The sequence below is a fragment of the Tribolium madens genome, unplaced genomic scaffold, assembly GCF_015345945.1.
Source record: "Tribolium madens isolate multiple individuals breed KSU strain unplaced genomic scaffold, Tmad_KSU_1.1 Scaffold_3;HRSCAF=73;Tcas5.2_LG2, whole genome shotgun sequence".
NCBI classification, from domain to species: domain Eukaryota; kingdom Metazoa; phylum Arthropoda; class Insecta; order Coleoptera; family Tenebrionidae; genus Tribolium; species Tribolium madens.
In genome coordinates, this window is record NW_025401006.1 from 460,739 (window position 1) to 476,190 (window position 15,452).

General features: G+C 33.0%; 1 long non-coding RNA gene across 1 annotated transcript; it reads left to right on the forward strand.

Annotated features, from left to right (window-relative positions):
* The first annotated feature begins 13,534 nt into the window (after window positions 1–13,534).
* On the forward strand, window positions 13,535–14,026 carry LOC123008319. The gene is made up of 2 exons (XR_006412942.1): window positions 13,535–13,700; window positions 13,759–14,026. It is a non-coding gene; the product is annotated as an uncharacterized LOC123008319 (long non-coding RNA).
* The last annotated feature ends 1,426 nt before the right edge of the window (window positions 14,027–15,452 follow it).

Consider the following 15,452-nt stretch of genomic DNA (forward strand, 5'->3'; position numbering starts at 1 on the left):
AGTAAAAGAAATAATCAGGGAGAGCTTTTCGATGGAGAGATCATTAATTAGACGTGTGACCGATTGAAGGGCAACACTTGACACGTTTCGCCTGCCTTCTTAATTAAAGGAACTTGCTTTGCTTGTCACCGCAATTCTGTTAACAAACCTTCACCAACTTTTAGTGGTTTAAAAGCACCTCAATTTGTCTGAGACCGAACGTTTGGAGGTTACACAATATTCGTGCTCGCACAAACCTCCCGAATTTTACGGAGTATGCTTTTTATTTGACTCATTTCGTTTTCACGAAAAAAAATTACTTGATGCGTGAGGTATTCTTTACTTTGAAAATTAAAAATATAAGTTTGAAAAACTCAGTCAGAAATAATAATTGCCAATAAAAAAATATGCTTTTATTATTATGTATTTTTCTAATTGTTGTGTGTTTTATAAATCGATATTTTTTCTCCGAGGTTAAGGACTTTATCCGGCAGCTTTCAATTTAATTTTAACAGTATTACGAGACGGCTAAAGCTAAGGACATGCCAAATTTAATTATTAACAACCACGCAGAACCTGGCAGCTCCGAGTCCTTCCCTTCTATGTTTCTCCCAGTGACCAGCAACGTCACAATAATCCGGTCTTCTGCTCGAACAACTTCCAAAGCTGCAATATGTCTTCAGATGTGGATGGCAATTTAATTACGATCTATATGTTATAATTACGGGAATTTATAAAGATTTAGTCAGGCCTGTTCGGTTATTAAAACGGCCTTCCCGGATCTTCCCTCGTATTAAAGCTACTCTGTTTGATGTTTATTGCGGTACTTACTAATATGAACCGACCAACCAGAAGTTATGTGCAAGCAGCCATAAACAAATTTAATTTATGACCTTCTAATTATTTGCAAATAAGACGGTAGATGAGAAGAAATTACTGACTTTAACTCATCCGAAAAATACAGGGTAGTATCAAAAAATTTCTTTTGGAGTGAATAAATTGATATGTTTTTGTCATCTGGCAACTAGCAGGTTTCTAGAACAGGAAAAGACGCAATTTCGTCCCTCTGTTTGAATTTCCCCCATCGTTCCACCCTATCTGACCCAATTCAGGATATTGCGCAACGTTGCATTATACTGCGTAGCTGACAAATTTCCAATAAATCAGTAAAAATTATCAAAATTCGAGCTGATTGGTTTAATAAAATCTCCGATGCAGTACTCCTGCAGTGCTCACTGCAGATGCTGCAATGGCGCAGTATCAGGACAAAACAGTAGTAGGGAGAAGCGTTGAAGGATGCTGACTCAAACTTCTTCGAATTATTCAATCTATTCGCTCTCGATTGGGCCATCTGCATCAGCTTTATGACCGCTTTAACGTCCTACAAGTGTTCCATATTGCGCGTTTTGCGTTTCATAAGGCGAAGGCGCGTCTCTCGCAACAACGTGCTAAATAAAGAAAACAGACAATGTACATGCGACACACTGAATAAGCAATTTTATTTCATGGGGTGTGAAGAATCAAATCATTCTGATTGAGGCGTGACTGGGATCTTATCGGGTGAGAGCTTTTATACAGAGCTTTATCTGTAAATTGCGACGCGCACATGTGGATGTATGCGAAATCACACGCTCGCGAATCTGCAAGGCTTAAAGCATTGACGACACTTAGTGCTTTCTATCATCCCCAAAAAAAAATTAAATTTATGTTCATAATAACGCAATAATGAAAACATTGTTACCTACTTAACTCGAGAGCAATTCCATTACCCGTAATCTGTTAGCCCACAAATCTCTCTTCGTAATACAGATTAAGTTTGCTAGTTGGTCAATTAGACGAAATGGTAATTTATCTGCCATTGTATTCAATGGTATTAGAACATTAAAATGGCTCTAGTTGCTCCTTAACAATTAGTAAAATGAAATGTAAATGAATAAATAAGAGCTGTGCGTGCAATTTTTTTTCAAAAATCCCTGTCTTGGTATTCGTCGCAAGTACATCAAAATTGGATTTCGACTTTCTAAATTAATAAAGTGAATTTTGCAGATTACATTTTTCCGGAAACTGAGGCAGATAAACGGCCGAACAAATTGGGTTAGACCAGGAGCTAATTGCGGAGCTTATCGCGCACTCTACTAACTCTAACTCAATCCGAAGGCAATTGGCTGCCAGCAGAGCATCATTTCATTATTTTCAATGCGATAACCGATTCTGATTCCCATTCTTGGCAGCAGAAATGTGTTTGTACATGTTATTTGTTTTTATCATTATGTTATTATTGTAGCTTGTTCGCTTACATACAAATTAAGTCTTGTGCATTATTATTTGTTGACGCAAAGTCTGGCAGCAATTTACTTAAGATTCGCTTCAGAATACCATACTGTATTGAGAACCTTTGTGGAATTACGACTAGAAGTTTTGTTTAGAAATTTGCGCATAAATTTACCGTGCATACAATTTAAATCCCTTTATCTTAGAATAGAGAAAATGCTGGTAATTAAATTACGAACATGTAAGTCTTTATGATAATTGAATGCGTCACTTCGTAGAAACATATTCTTGCATACCGGAAGAATAATAAATTACCTTTTAACTAAACTCAAAACTCGTAGTTTAAACTTGATAAAAATAAAATATTTTGTACTCGTGGAGTACAAACATGTTATGTAAGACAAAATGTGATAATATCCTTATATGAGTATATAAATCTAACAGAAAATGGAAATATTATGTTAAATATGTAAATATTATAGCACATAAAATTATGTTTTCTCAGAACAAAGAAGTCTTTTATGTATGAATAGTTCAGATTAAAATTTGAAAACAAACATTGCACTTATAATATGGCTTTATAACGACAATTTTAATTTTAAATGTTTGTTATTTTAAAGCCTACTATAAGCAAAAATAAAACTGTTTTAGTAAAAATCTGAAAAACTACTTGCATTAACTTTTGGTTGCCGTAAAAAAAGTTTAATTTGTTTCAAGACCATTGACTCTTTTTATGACGACATGTTTTTGCTGTTTATACTGTTTCTATAGTACATTTAGGCTTACTTCTTATGTTGCCTTTAAAATACTCTTCATCTATAAAGTACAGCGATGGACAGTGAATTTCGACCACCTAATTTCCGTGAATTCACCAAAATTCACTGTAGTCTGTGCTTTATAGTCATAACTGACATTCAAATACGTATTGTCAAATTTAATCAAATTCGAATATGCCCTTAGTAAATGCGTTTAATAAAATGAATAATAAAAATTATCTCCCTGGTACAAGAAGCTATGTCCCAAAGACGTGTCTCTATACTTTTGGGCATACCAAGGACTACTATTTCAAAGGACAAAAGTAAAAAGTAGAAAGAAGTATCGAGCATTTTGTCAATATGACAAACGTTAATCAAAATTCTTAAACAAGGTTAGAAAAACCTAAAGAATAATTTACACTTTTAATCGGTCAGCAAAATTGGGTAGGCGAAATTCACTAACCATCACTGTACGTCGTCAATAGCAACGTATCTTATATATTTTTTGTCAATTTTGACATACTTCTTTAATGAATTCTGAATTTAGTAAAATTTTTAATTCAACATTAGTGTTAAAAATCTTAAATACAACACGAGTTTGATAATTTAAAAATCTCAGCCTATTAAATTCTCGCTCCCTCCGGTCGCTCCAATTTAAACTACGACCTCGATTTTTAAACTGTCTAAAAAACTCTAGTTGTCTTAATGGCTATAACAAACAAAATCTAAATAAAAATATTGATTAGGTACTAACAATTTTAAAGAAATATAAAATAATTCAGTCAAGATGACAAAATCGAGATTACAGGAGGAAAACGTTGAAGGTGCATTTTTGCAGTTTTCAAGAAGTGGTTTTTTTAAATTCTAGGGACTATTAAAGCGTTTTTATTAAGCATGATGTTTGTTTCAATAATTTAAATGGCCAGTAGAGTTTTTTCTCTATAAATAATTAGACATTAAAAATTAAATAAATATTTGAAACGAAATAAAAAGCAACCTGGACAAAACCCTCATGGTTCTTCAATGTGATGCTTATTTACAAATGCCATTTTTTATAGAATCTATGAGGTTTTAGAATGTAAAATTTGAGGTGTTGTTAGTGAAAGTCATAACCCCACAAATGCCATTGGAATCTCCAATTTGATAAAAAATGAACTCTCGTCACTTGTATTTTGCCATAGAATCATAATATGTTTTGACAGTGTTAATTAGAGTTCCTATATTATATAGGAACTCTAGTGTTAATAAAGTTAACAAATTTTTATATTTTTTTGAACATTGAACAGGAAAAATTAATTGCAATTACCTTAGTAGATGTGTTTTAGAAAAAAAAAACAAATGTCTGTCATTCTGAGCGGCATAGATAAAGTCTGTTTTTTCTTTAAATGGAAATTACCAAATCAAAATTTTGGTGAAAAAATTGGTAGCAGCTTGTCTCCATAGCCGCAAATTTTGTTTGCTCTTTGTTTTTGTCCCTAGAAATTTTGTTAAAAAATTATGGTTATATTGTCAAATTGAGATGTTGTCAAAATTTTGACTTTTATTAATCTTGTGTGCCTGTTTGCTCTTTGAAAGCGCTATAATTGAATATCTGAGGACAGACATCATTATCTCCTAAGGTCTAAAGACAGAATTCAGTACTTAGTAATAATTTTGATAGAAACACACCGCAAGTAAGTACAATGTTGTGGACAAAAATGAGGATCTTGCTTCAAAAACTTTGAAGAAAAAGGATGAATATACAGAAAAAAGTTATTTAGCAAAAGATACAAGTAGGTATTATGATGATTGGCAATAAATTTCGTGTAATTTATTGAAATGAGCGCAAAGTCGATGCAGTTTATAAATTCTTCTTCAGCGTTAGTTTTAAAATTGTTACTTTTTCAACTCATTCCTCAAAAACGATGATGAAAACGATTTTCTAACTTCCTGCTTGCGAACTATTCCTTTCCAAATTTCTAAAAACTGTTAGCGGCACCGAATTTGTTCTTTTTTTTGGTGTTGTCGTCTCAAAATTTTCTTACACGATTTTTTGTGTTGACGTTTAATGACATTGTTTTCAAATTAATTCAAAAAACCGGAACTGCCAACTTCTTTCATTAAAATTACCATGAATCAATTTACTAGTGGTGCCAACGTTAAGACTGTTTCGCATTTCCATTTAAAAAAACAGACTTTAAATCCCTCGATTTTAGTTCTATTTAGAAAAACAATAATATATCTACTAATAATATCCTCGTACATTGAAACTTTTACATTTTTATTTTATTAAAACACCCAAATTTATATTACAAAATAAATATATTGAAAATTGTAGCTAATAAATCCACACATTTTGTTAATCATTTCAATGGGCGTGTTAGTTGAACAAAGGCAAATAAGTCTGCATCACGGGAGACCGGAATCCCGTGTGGTGCAACCCTTACAACTTCAAAGGGCCGGTCGAATGTAAATTTCAATTAGTAGGAAATAATGATTCGGCGATTGTTTGTTGGCGTTCTGGAGGGGACGGACCGTCTTGAAGTGACCGCAGAATGATGGAGGTGTTTACGGACGTTCGTCAACGGAGAGGCCATGATTAGTAAGCGGTCCGCTCTAATGAATGCCCTGTGAGGCTTCGGGAAACTTCCTGCTCCTGCCGGGACCACCGTCCGATCCAGATCCCTGAACAATTTCATAATTACGTTGTATTAATATCTTAAGATGTCGCTAAGGATACGCTAATCCCCGGTTAAGAGCGCGCCCTCGCGAGGAGTTACGTTCAAGAGGATCTCCGTTTAATTATGCAATAAGTATGAGATACTTAACAAGGCAATTAATCTTCCTCGGGCGCAATTTTTCATCCGAGACGCTACAAGAGAGGCTTGAACGTCTCTTGTTCGTCATAAACGAAATTTCTAATCGATGCTAATTTCAGATTTTTTCTTCTTTTTTCCTGGTGAGCTTTCGAGTTTCGTTCGTCTGGCAAACTTTTGTTTTTAAATCGATAACACTGTCGTGTAGTGCTTAAATTTGTAGAACAGAGAACACAACATATTAATCAAATAATCGATGAATCTAATTTACCGCTCAGGCAACTACAAATTGACAAAACAATCACATGTCTGCCTTTGTCCCGAACGTCCAGCCATGGCCATTTCGCCAAAGGGTTGGTAAATATTCGTTACGTCCGTAACACAATTTATTCACGCTTTATTCACTTGTTTTCAAACATGCATGTTCGACAGCGTCTAAACTTGATTTGCACAAAACACACACTGCTTTTAGCTATCGATAAACAGTTGGCGAACAATTTCCACTTTTTATTGCAGCTTTAGTTTGTTTAGAGTATTTTTATTACGGCAACTCCCTTTTCAACAAAGAGTTTTATTCTACACATAACTGCCAACTTGAAATAATGCAAACAAATCTATCAAAAACTAGCCATGATTTAAGACTCTTTTCATGATTCTTGCAAAAGATGTATTTATGTTTAAGTTTGAAAAAAATATGGAATATGAGACATTATATCAAAACAGTTTATTTCTGAAATGGTCCGTGAAGTTGACATAATAGTCCGTCAAATTAACAAGATGATCCGGAAATAAGTCTGCAAGTTTTGGTTGTATAGTTTTTCAAATTTTTTCATACCGGATGAATTATTAATAGAAAATCTATTGACAATACTGAATTATTGGCAATCCTACTTTGTTATGCAAGTACAATTGCGCACACAAAAATTTTGGACAATTTGTCAGTAGACATAAAAATGTAAAATAAAATATATGCAAGTAACCTCTCTTTCGGTTAAAAAATGACAACAAATCAAAATAATTTATTAAACTTATACAGAGAAAAATTCAAATTTCAAATAAGATAAGATACCAGAAACATGGAAAAAAAAATGTCCACTGTCAAAAAAAAGACATTTATTTTTGGACATTTGACATTTTTATATGTCTATTTAATAATACTGATGATCTAGTATATGTTTTTTTTTATAATTATTTAGTAAAAGTAGAAAAAATTTGTCAATAAAAGCCACAAATAACATTAAACAGAGTCACAATTTAGGATACAGCTTCCTTATTTTTTCTTCTAATAGCCTGTAGCAAAAAAACTTGGTAAATTCTTTTTTCAATAGAAATAAATAGAGTCAAAGTGCAAAATTTAAACTCTCATAACTTCGAAATTCTTATAAATAGAATTTTTTAACATTTTTTCCATGTTCCTGGTATCTTATCTTACATGACTGGAGCACCCTGTACTAAAACACGTATTATTGGCATTATTGATTCGGAAAATCGAGGCCCCAAAAAAATTTCAACTAAAACTTTCAAATTTTAGTTTCAAACGACAATCATAATAAAAATAAAGCGTGGCTTACATTGACATTCGTTGAACTGAAAAAATGACCAAAATTCCGTGTCCGCAAATGTATGTTTCAGGTGAGGACTAACCCAGCGTTGCCCGTCACAAATAAATGACAATAAAAGTTTGTCGTTTGAATTTAAGAGTCAAGCAAGGTTGCCAAACCAATAATTTTGACTTTTACGCCATTTTAAAGATAAAAATCTCGGTCACTTACAGTCAACTGCTAAAAGATATCAGCAATTTGTAAAAAATGTTTAAAAAATTCTGTTTATAAAAATTATTTTTTTTTCAATATTCCACGTTACTTGGCATTTTTCTCTGAGGCGCAAGTTCTGAAACACCCTGTATAACCTAAAAAATTACGATTTCAGTAAAAATGCCTTTCGACTGGGAAAATGAACTCCAAAGGTATTCGTGATAAAAAAACACAACTTTCGTGCTTTGTTATAAAAATAATCATATTAATAAGTATCTCAAACCACGCTCAAAACATGCTCTCCAACTTGTATTAATTTTAAGTCTCAAAGTTTATTTTTTAAGAAAATGCAATTTATTAAAACCAATAAGAAAACGAGAAAATTAAAAAATTACAATTCTAGCTCCCGTTCTCGTGCTTCTGAAGCGTGTGTATTTTGTACGATCTTTATTTGTTTGTAAGCAGTCACGTTACGAAGACTGAGCAGGGAAAATAATCTTTTATTTCTGATTTAATCAGACGCTTGGCTGATCGTAGACGGCTTCATAAATAAAATAAGATTGAGTAAAAGACAGAAGTGGACACGAATCAACCATTAATTCGAAAATTAATATCGCATCGTTGACAAATCTGTTCCGATGATAAAATCGTCGGTGCGGAACCAACTATTGTAGCGTCCTTGTAGACCGCGTCTCCCTTATAATTGGCTAATTAATTTTCCTAAATGAACCCCCGTGACCGGTAGTTTCAGACAAAGGACGATCCCGTTGCTTTTTTGTCGTAACCATAAATCGACGCTTCCCGACCACACTACACAGGAACTGTCAAAGTCAATGGTGCTAGATTTTGATCGGTGAAAAATATTTTTATGAGCGATTGGGAAGCGAGGTGTGGGAGATTTAGGAGGACATTGAACGTCTGTAATTGAATTAAAATAGACACTTTCGTGAAAATATGTAGATTAGGGAATTAACATTCCAGTCGCAATAGTTTTGTCTTCTGTTATTTGTTGCTTTAAAATGCAGTCGTTTGAATATTCGATATTTAACGAGGGCTGGTATTAATGAAACTATAAAAAACACTACGTCCTGAAATTTGTCTTTTCAAGCTTTAAATTTTATGTTTTTCAGGTTTTGCCGAAGCACTCCACTGTCAATGAAGTAGCTTAATGGAACGATTTCGATTAAAGGCTATACTATACTCTTGGCATCTTTATCTTTTCGATACTCTAAGTCCGTATAATCGGCAATTTTCAATGCTCGCCTCCTCAACTCCATAAGTTGATGCAAATCCCGCCTTCGGCGACATCTAGACGTCGTTAGTTTGCATGAGATCAGCCCGTTACAATCTATATGCTCCAAGCTTTTCCAATTTTAAAAATAATCCCAAAACTGGTGACCCCGCTACTAAGGGCTTATCGCCGGAATATGTTTCCCATTTCTGGGACATTGACAATAAGTCAAGCTTATTACGATGCATAAATCGCTAAAGGTCCATTTAAGACGGAACCAATAACATTCTTAAGACGGATGTTCTTCCCTATTACCCTCAGATAACGGCAACAAGCCACTAAACATGATATAGTGAGGGAGGAAGACTTAACATTTCGCGACCAGGATATTAACTTACCTACATAAGATCAGATGGCGGATCGGTTCGAGAATTTATGGGAATTGTGTGAAGATTATTTCGTGTTTACTGGCATTTTTTAGTTGGAATTTTTTTATCCCTCTACTGCTTATGATTATGACCTATATAAATATATAAATCTGATTGTATTTTACAATCAATACAAGTAAAATAATAAATAAATATCATTATCAGAATGAATCATCATCCTCGTCATCGGTCATCATCCGTACTTTTTAACCGCTAATACAACCGAGAGAAAAGGGGAATTACTTTTCTAATGACAGAAGTGTTATTTACACTCAAATACTATTGTTTCAGTTCCCATAAAAGAGCAGCTAATACTAATAGTAGTTCATAAGGTCTTTAGTTCTCAATATAGGCAGTCTCAGCCTTATTGATATTAAGCCATCAAAATGAAATTAACGGTCATATTCATCCTTGGTGTATTGTTGGTGAGCGTATTTGTGGGACAAAGTGAAGCTAGGTGGACGGGCTGGAGAAAAATTGTAAGTTTAATTTTTTAAATTTCTGTTGTACTTATTAACATTTTTTTACATTTATTCTACATAGGAGAAGGCAGGAAAACGGGTCTTTGAACATTCGAAAGAAGCACTACCGGTTGTTCAAGGTTATGCAGCAGTAGCTACCGCAGTGGGAAAGAAATAACATAAATCTAAAATATTTGTTTTAGATTTTCATTTTAACATTCATATTTATTATAATTATTTATTCAGTGATAATGCATATTTTTTTACATTGTTATACAAAGTGGAATTTTTAATTGGAATAAAATTCATTACTTAAATATAAGCGATTTTTGTAAAAAATCCTGAAACAGGTCGATTTTTACTTTTCCTTGTGCATCGTTTATGTTGGCGCATGGTGTTCGTTTTTCGAGCCCCACCATGGGGATTTCAGTTATTATAAGAGATACGAGATCGAATAAATTAGGACAAAGTTGCGTATTTTTATGCTAGGCTGAACAATAATCTAAAAGAAAATTTAATGTGTCATTTTTAGTTTTTGAATTATTGGAAAAAACTGAAATTTGTAATTTCCGTTTTTATTTTTTCAAGCGAAAACTAAAAGACCTACACGTTTTTAACTAGGACGTTCTTGAGGCACTTTTTTACAAGGAATCTAAATCTGTCATCGTATTTTCCAAGGCGCACTTGATATCAAAGTTATAACACTATTCTATTCTATTCTATTCTATTTCGATGCATTTTTCTCTAAAATGGAGATTTCAACTTTTGTCATTATTATTTTAAACAAAAAAATACTCTTACAAAACGTTAGGTGACAAATTAAATAAAACTTTTAAGTTGTCACAAAATTCCGTCAAAATCCCGCCAAAGCGTCGCCGCGCCGTCGTCTAAGCTACGCGCCAAAATTAGGAAAAGAGACATCTGGCCCATCAACTGTAAACTATTCAAATGGGGAAAACATTGAGGTTTTAGTACCATCTATTGGCGGCTGATTTTCTCCTATAACAACTGAGATCCCCATGGTGGAGCTCGAAAAACGAACAGCCCTGTATATGGTTTTTATTTATCTGAGCATACCATACATGTTGTTAATAGTGCCTTTAAGGTGCTAGGATATACAGGCTGAGTCACATATGTATAATAAAGACAATGACCGATTTTCAGACGCAGCCCAAAATACATTCTCAGATGCCACTATGTGTTACTTGATGTACCGTTTGAAATTTTTCGAAGTTTTAAACATAGATATCTGCAATAGCTTTGACAGTTTTCATAACTTGGCGTTCTACGGTGTACCTTTGACGGTACAGATTTAGCCCCACCATATTTGTGGTATTCTCCATACAGGCTCTTTACGGTCTTGGGGTTGAAATTTAAGTGACATGATATTCACGATAGAAGAACACTAATACGCTATATAAAACAAAAATTCACGCTATATGCGATATAATTCATTTTATACTATTTGTTTGAGAACTGCTGCTCCGGCAGCATTAATGGTCATTAGTATCATTACCTTGTGTTTCACCGTAAATCATAATCACGACAACCAATTTATTATTTTAATATTTGTCATACATGTTCATAAATTTGAAAAAAAATTAAGGAAAACGAATCAAACCTGTTGGAAACCATTTCGCTGGAAGAGATTAAACAGAAGATCTTCGAATTTTGATAAAAATTAAAACAAAAGCAGATCAAATGATGACAGTGTCAAAGCTATGAAGTGACTTTTCTCTTTTATTGTCATGGATACGATTTTTTATCCGTTGCAACCATACAATATTATCTGAACAAGGAAATAATTCCAGTGACCCTCAAACCATGTACCAATATTTTGAAGGTTAATAGCATTCTTAATAATAACAATTGTGCGAGTTTTTTTCTCGGCTACAGTATTTCTGTACTCTTCTATTACTAGGTCAATTTTCAACTCCAAGACTGTAAACATCCTGTAAACCAAGAAGTTTAAATACATTTCGAATCCAAGAGGAAATAAAAGTGGAATTGATAACTCTGTCATATTTAATGCATGACATATCAACAATCACTTTGATTTAAAATTAATATTTTAAACTTTGCAAAGGCAACAAAATCCAAGTTATCTGTGAGAATGTATTTTGGGTTGCGTCTGAAAATCGGTTAGGGTCTTTACGATATTTCTTTATTATATTTTCTCCGAATAAACGTCCAATGTCAAATTTGACAGATGCCTGCGATTTGTGAGACCATGGTCATTTGTTGTGGATATCATCCATTCAAAATCCCTACCTTTTGATTTCAGAGTTGTGCAGTCCTCAGTTTAAATTTAAATATCTTTGAAACGGTCCATTTTAGGGGTATTAAAGGTTATACGTTTTTTATTCGAAATTGATTACTCTATCGATTTGGGCAATAAAAAATTGGTGTCAAGGGAGTAGAAAAATGGAAAAACACAGAAAATGTGACCTGCAACTGCTGGAACCGGAAATTGAGTATGTATCCAGTTTTCGTGATTACCAGTTCAAAAGGTATAATACAAAAAAAATTGAATGTAGTAAAGAAGAAAAACAAATTATTACACTTGGGACGACCACAACTGCAAAAGGTCGCATTTTCACTGCCATCGGGTCACAGACTATAATCCCCTTATTGACGCCCTCGTCAACCACTTCTTCACATCAAAATTCTTGTATCGAAAGACATGTTTTTCGGAACATGAAGCCAGAAGAAAGAGAAACCCCAAATAAATTTATCATGAGATGTAAGTCACAAGCAGATAAATGCCTGTTTGTAAGATTGGAAGTGGTGAAGAAGAAGCTCAAGGAATCAATATTAAAGACAAAGTAATTGATATGTGGACACCAATCGAGTTAAGAAGCTTTTAGAAAACGAATTCCCCTGAGTGAAGTAATAGGACAATGTCAAATATACGAACAAAACCAAAGTAATATTATGCAAAAGAAAAATATTTCGCAACCCGATAGAAATGAATACCAAGTTAACCACATTAAAAATTCAAGGAAACGCAAGCTCAAAGAAACTACAGAATGCCCCCGATGTGGTTTCAATCACAACATCAAAGAGATAAAAAACTGCCCCGCTATCCCCCGCAAAGTAGAGAAAAAACTACATGAATCACTTGCTGATGATGTTATAGAAAGAGTAAAAAGAACCAAGCCAGTAGATTTCCACGATGGTAATGGTTTTCAATTCAGATGGGGTTTGATATAAGAATTTGTGTAGATATGAGGTGAACATTACCAATTTTTGACAACATCATGACAAAATTGAGAAGGGCCTGTTACTTTTTTCACTTAGACCTAGTCAGCACTTACCACCAGCTAAAACTCGAAGACAAAAGCAGACCCATCACTAGATTTATCACCCACAAATTTAATTATTGAGATTCAAAAAGCAAATCTTTTAAAAACTTGTAATATTGTAAAGAAATGTCTCAATAATAACGAAAAACATAATATCGTAAATAATAATTCATTAAGTTTCGAGGCGGAAGAGCTGTAGTGACGCTAGATGGAAAGATTTAAGGAGTTTTTTTACATTAATCTCATTTCAAACAATTTATCAACATCATTACTTGATAGCAATATCCGTAATGGTGAATCTTGCCTGACTGCAGGTCTAAACCGTCGGAAATTATGTGGTAGAAAATTATATGTCTTGAACAATTGTCTGCCAAATAATTTCCTCATTTTTGCCGGGTCAGATATAACTTTTTCACAACATTTTATTCTTTATTGGTCATCTCTGACGCTGTTTTGATAGCAAAACCGTCTAAACACAGATAGCGAATTAATTAAGTCAGTTTACGCATTTTCCCTTTGGTTTTCCTTATACTTATCACTAGTCATGTAAATTATTTTGCATCATAAGTTTCCTATAAAAGTCGCTACAAAATTATACGAAAATAATTCCAACGAGTATCTACAAGCAATGAAAACGTCTACTAACATTTTCGTTCTTTTTGCATTAATGTGTTTTGTTCAAGTGATGTGCGCACCAGAGCCAATAAATTGGAGAAGAGTGGTAAACTATTGTTTATTTATAATTTTAATGATTTAATTCACAAGTCAATAATACATAGGGCCGAAGAGGTTGGAAAATTGGACGCCAAGCTGTTCCTGTGATAAGAGACGGAGTCGAAATTTACACAATGCTACAACAACCATCTTATCCATACGGACAACCCCCATATTATTACGGAAATCCATATCAAATTCCACAGGGTTATCAACGTTTCCAATATGACCACCCCGTCCAGATGTACTGATTAATTGAATAACTTTTATGAGTAGTTTAATCAAGTTTATTCAAATTTTGATGTAAAGTTTTGAGTAAAGGAATTGTCAATACATTACCCTTTTTCTTGTGTTCTCAAAAATAACAAACATTTCCTTATATTTCCCGACCACCATAATGCACCATTACTTAATTTAATAAAATTCGAAGAAAATTTGCAGTTTTCTCTGTAACTGAATTATTGTGATACACAAGATTGTGCGTTTTCTTGCTTTGAAGAATTTCCAATTCCATACTTATGTTTATTTTTTGGGCTATTTTTTTTTGTTGCGGAATTAAAATTTCGGGCAGAATTGTCATTTTGCTAATGTAAACTCTAGAACCACCTTTACATTAATAACCTCATTTTTTACTCTTGTCATGTATATGTCATTTTGACTTATTTACTTTCAAAAATAGTGGCATAATAACGTGCAGACAGCAGATCAAAGCGATTACACTTAGTTTAATTAACAAATTTCCTAAAACAGAAAAATTGTTTAATTAACAATTTTAACAACAACAAAAATTTAATTGTCAAATTTCAGTCATGATGACAGTAAGAGGTAGTTTACAGTGAACTTTTTAAAGTGACAGAAAAATACTGCCCGAAATTTTAATTCCGCAACTGTACATAAAGCCCACTCGGATTTTATTGTCCAACCTGGAATTTTAAATTAGACTATACAAACCTTATATTGATGGAAAGCTTGGTACATTTAAAAAATACTTTTTGACATTTTAAAATTTGTCATGTTTAAAAAATCTCAGAAGGCAACTGAGCAGGTTGTTGAGTTCAGTTGGTTGCTTGTTGATTTGTAAATCAATATTGATAAGTAAAAGATAAGTAAAAACGACCTCTATAAAAGTAGTTTGTAATTTAGCATTTAATCCAAAAATAAAATCAAACTGAGTAGATTTTATTTAAGAAAAATACAGATGACAAAATATTCAATTTTAAAACAAAAGTTTCTAATAAACATGTTTCGAAAAATGCTATGTAAAGAAGCTACCTACATCCCCTAAAAAAGGTCCGTTTTTTAAAGGATTTTTCCCAATATTTCAGAATAGATAAAATTTGGTACAGCTTTATACACCTCAACGAATTCCAAGATGAAATGTCGAATTTTTTAATCAGGGGCGTCCTAAACGGTAAAACGAATTTGATTTTTAATTTTTATGCTGTTTATGGTCTGTAACATGAATTTTAAAACTGATTTTACTCAAAATCGATAAGTTGTATCAGCAAAACGCAAAAGACCTTTTTATGAAAAACTATGAAATTTAGAATTTTGTTGCTGAAAGTAGCAAAAAACTACTGTCAATATCTCTAATAATAAACAAGTTATAAAGCTTTTTACATCACCCTGTATCTTTCAAAACAACCGCAAAAATGATTTTTAAAAGTCTTCCAAACGTAACAAAATTATATTAAAGGAAATACAAAAACTTAGAGGGGCAAAACCTAAAACAAATTAGTTTTTATTCTCAAGGCCAATG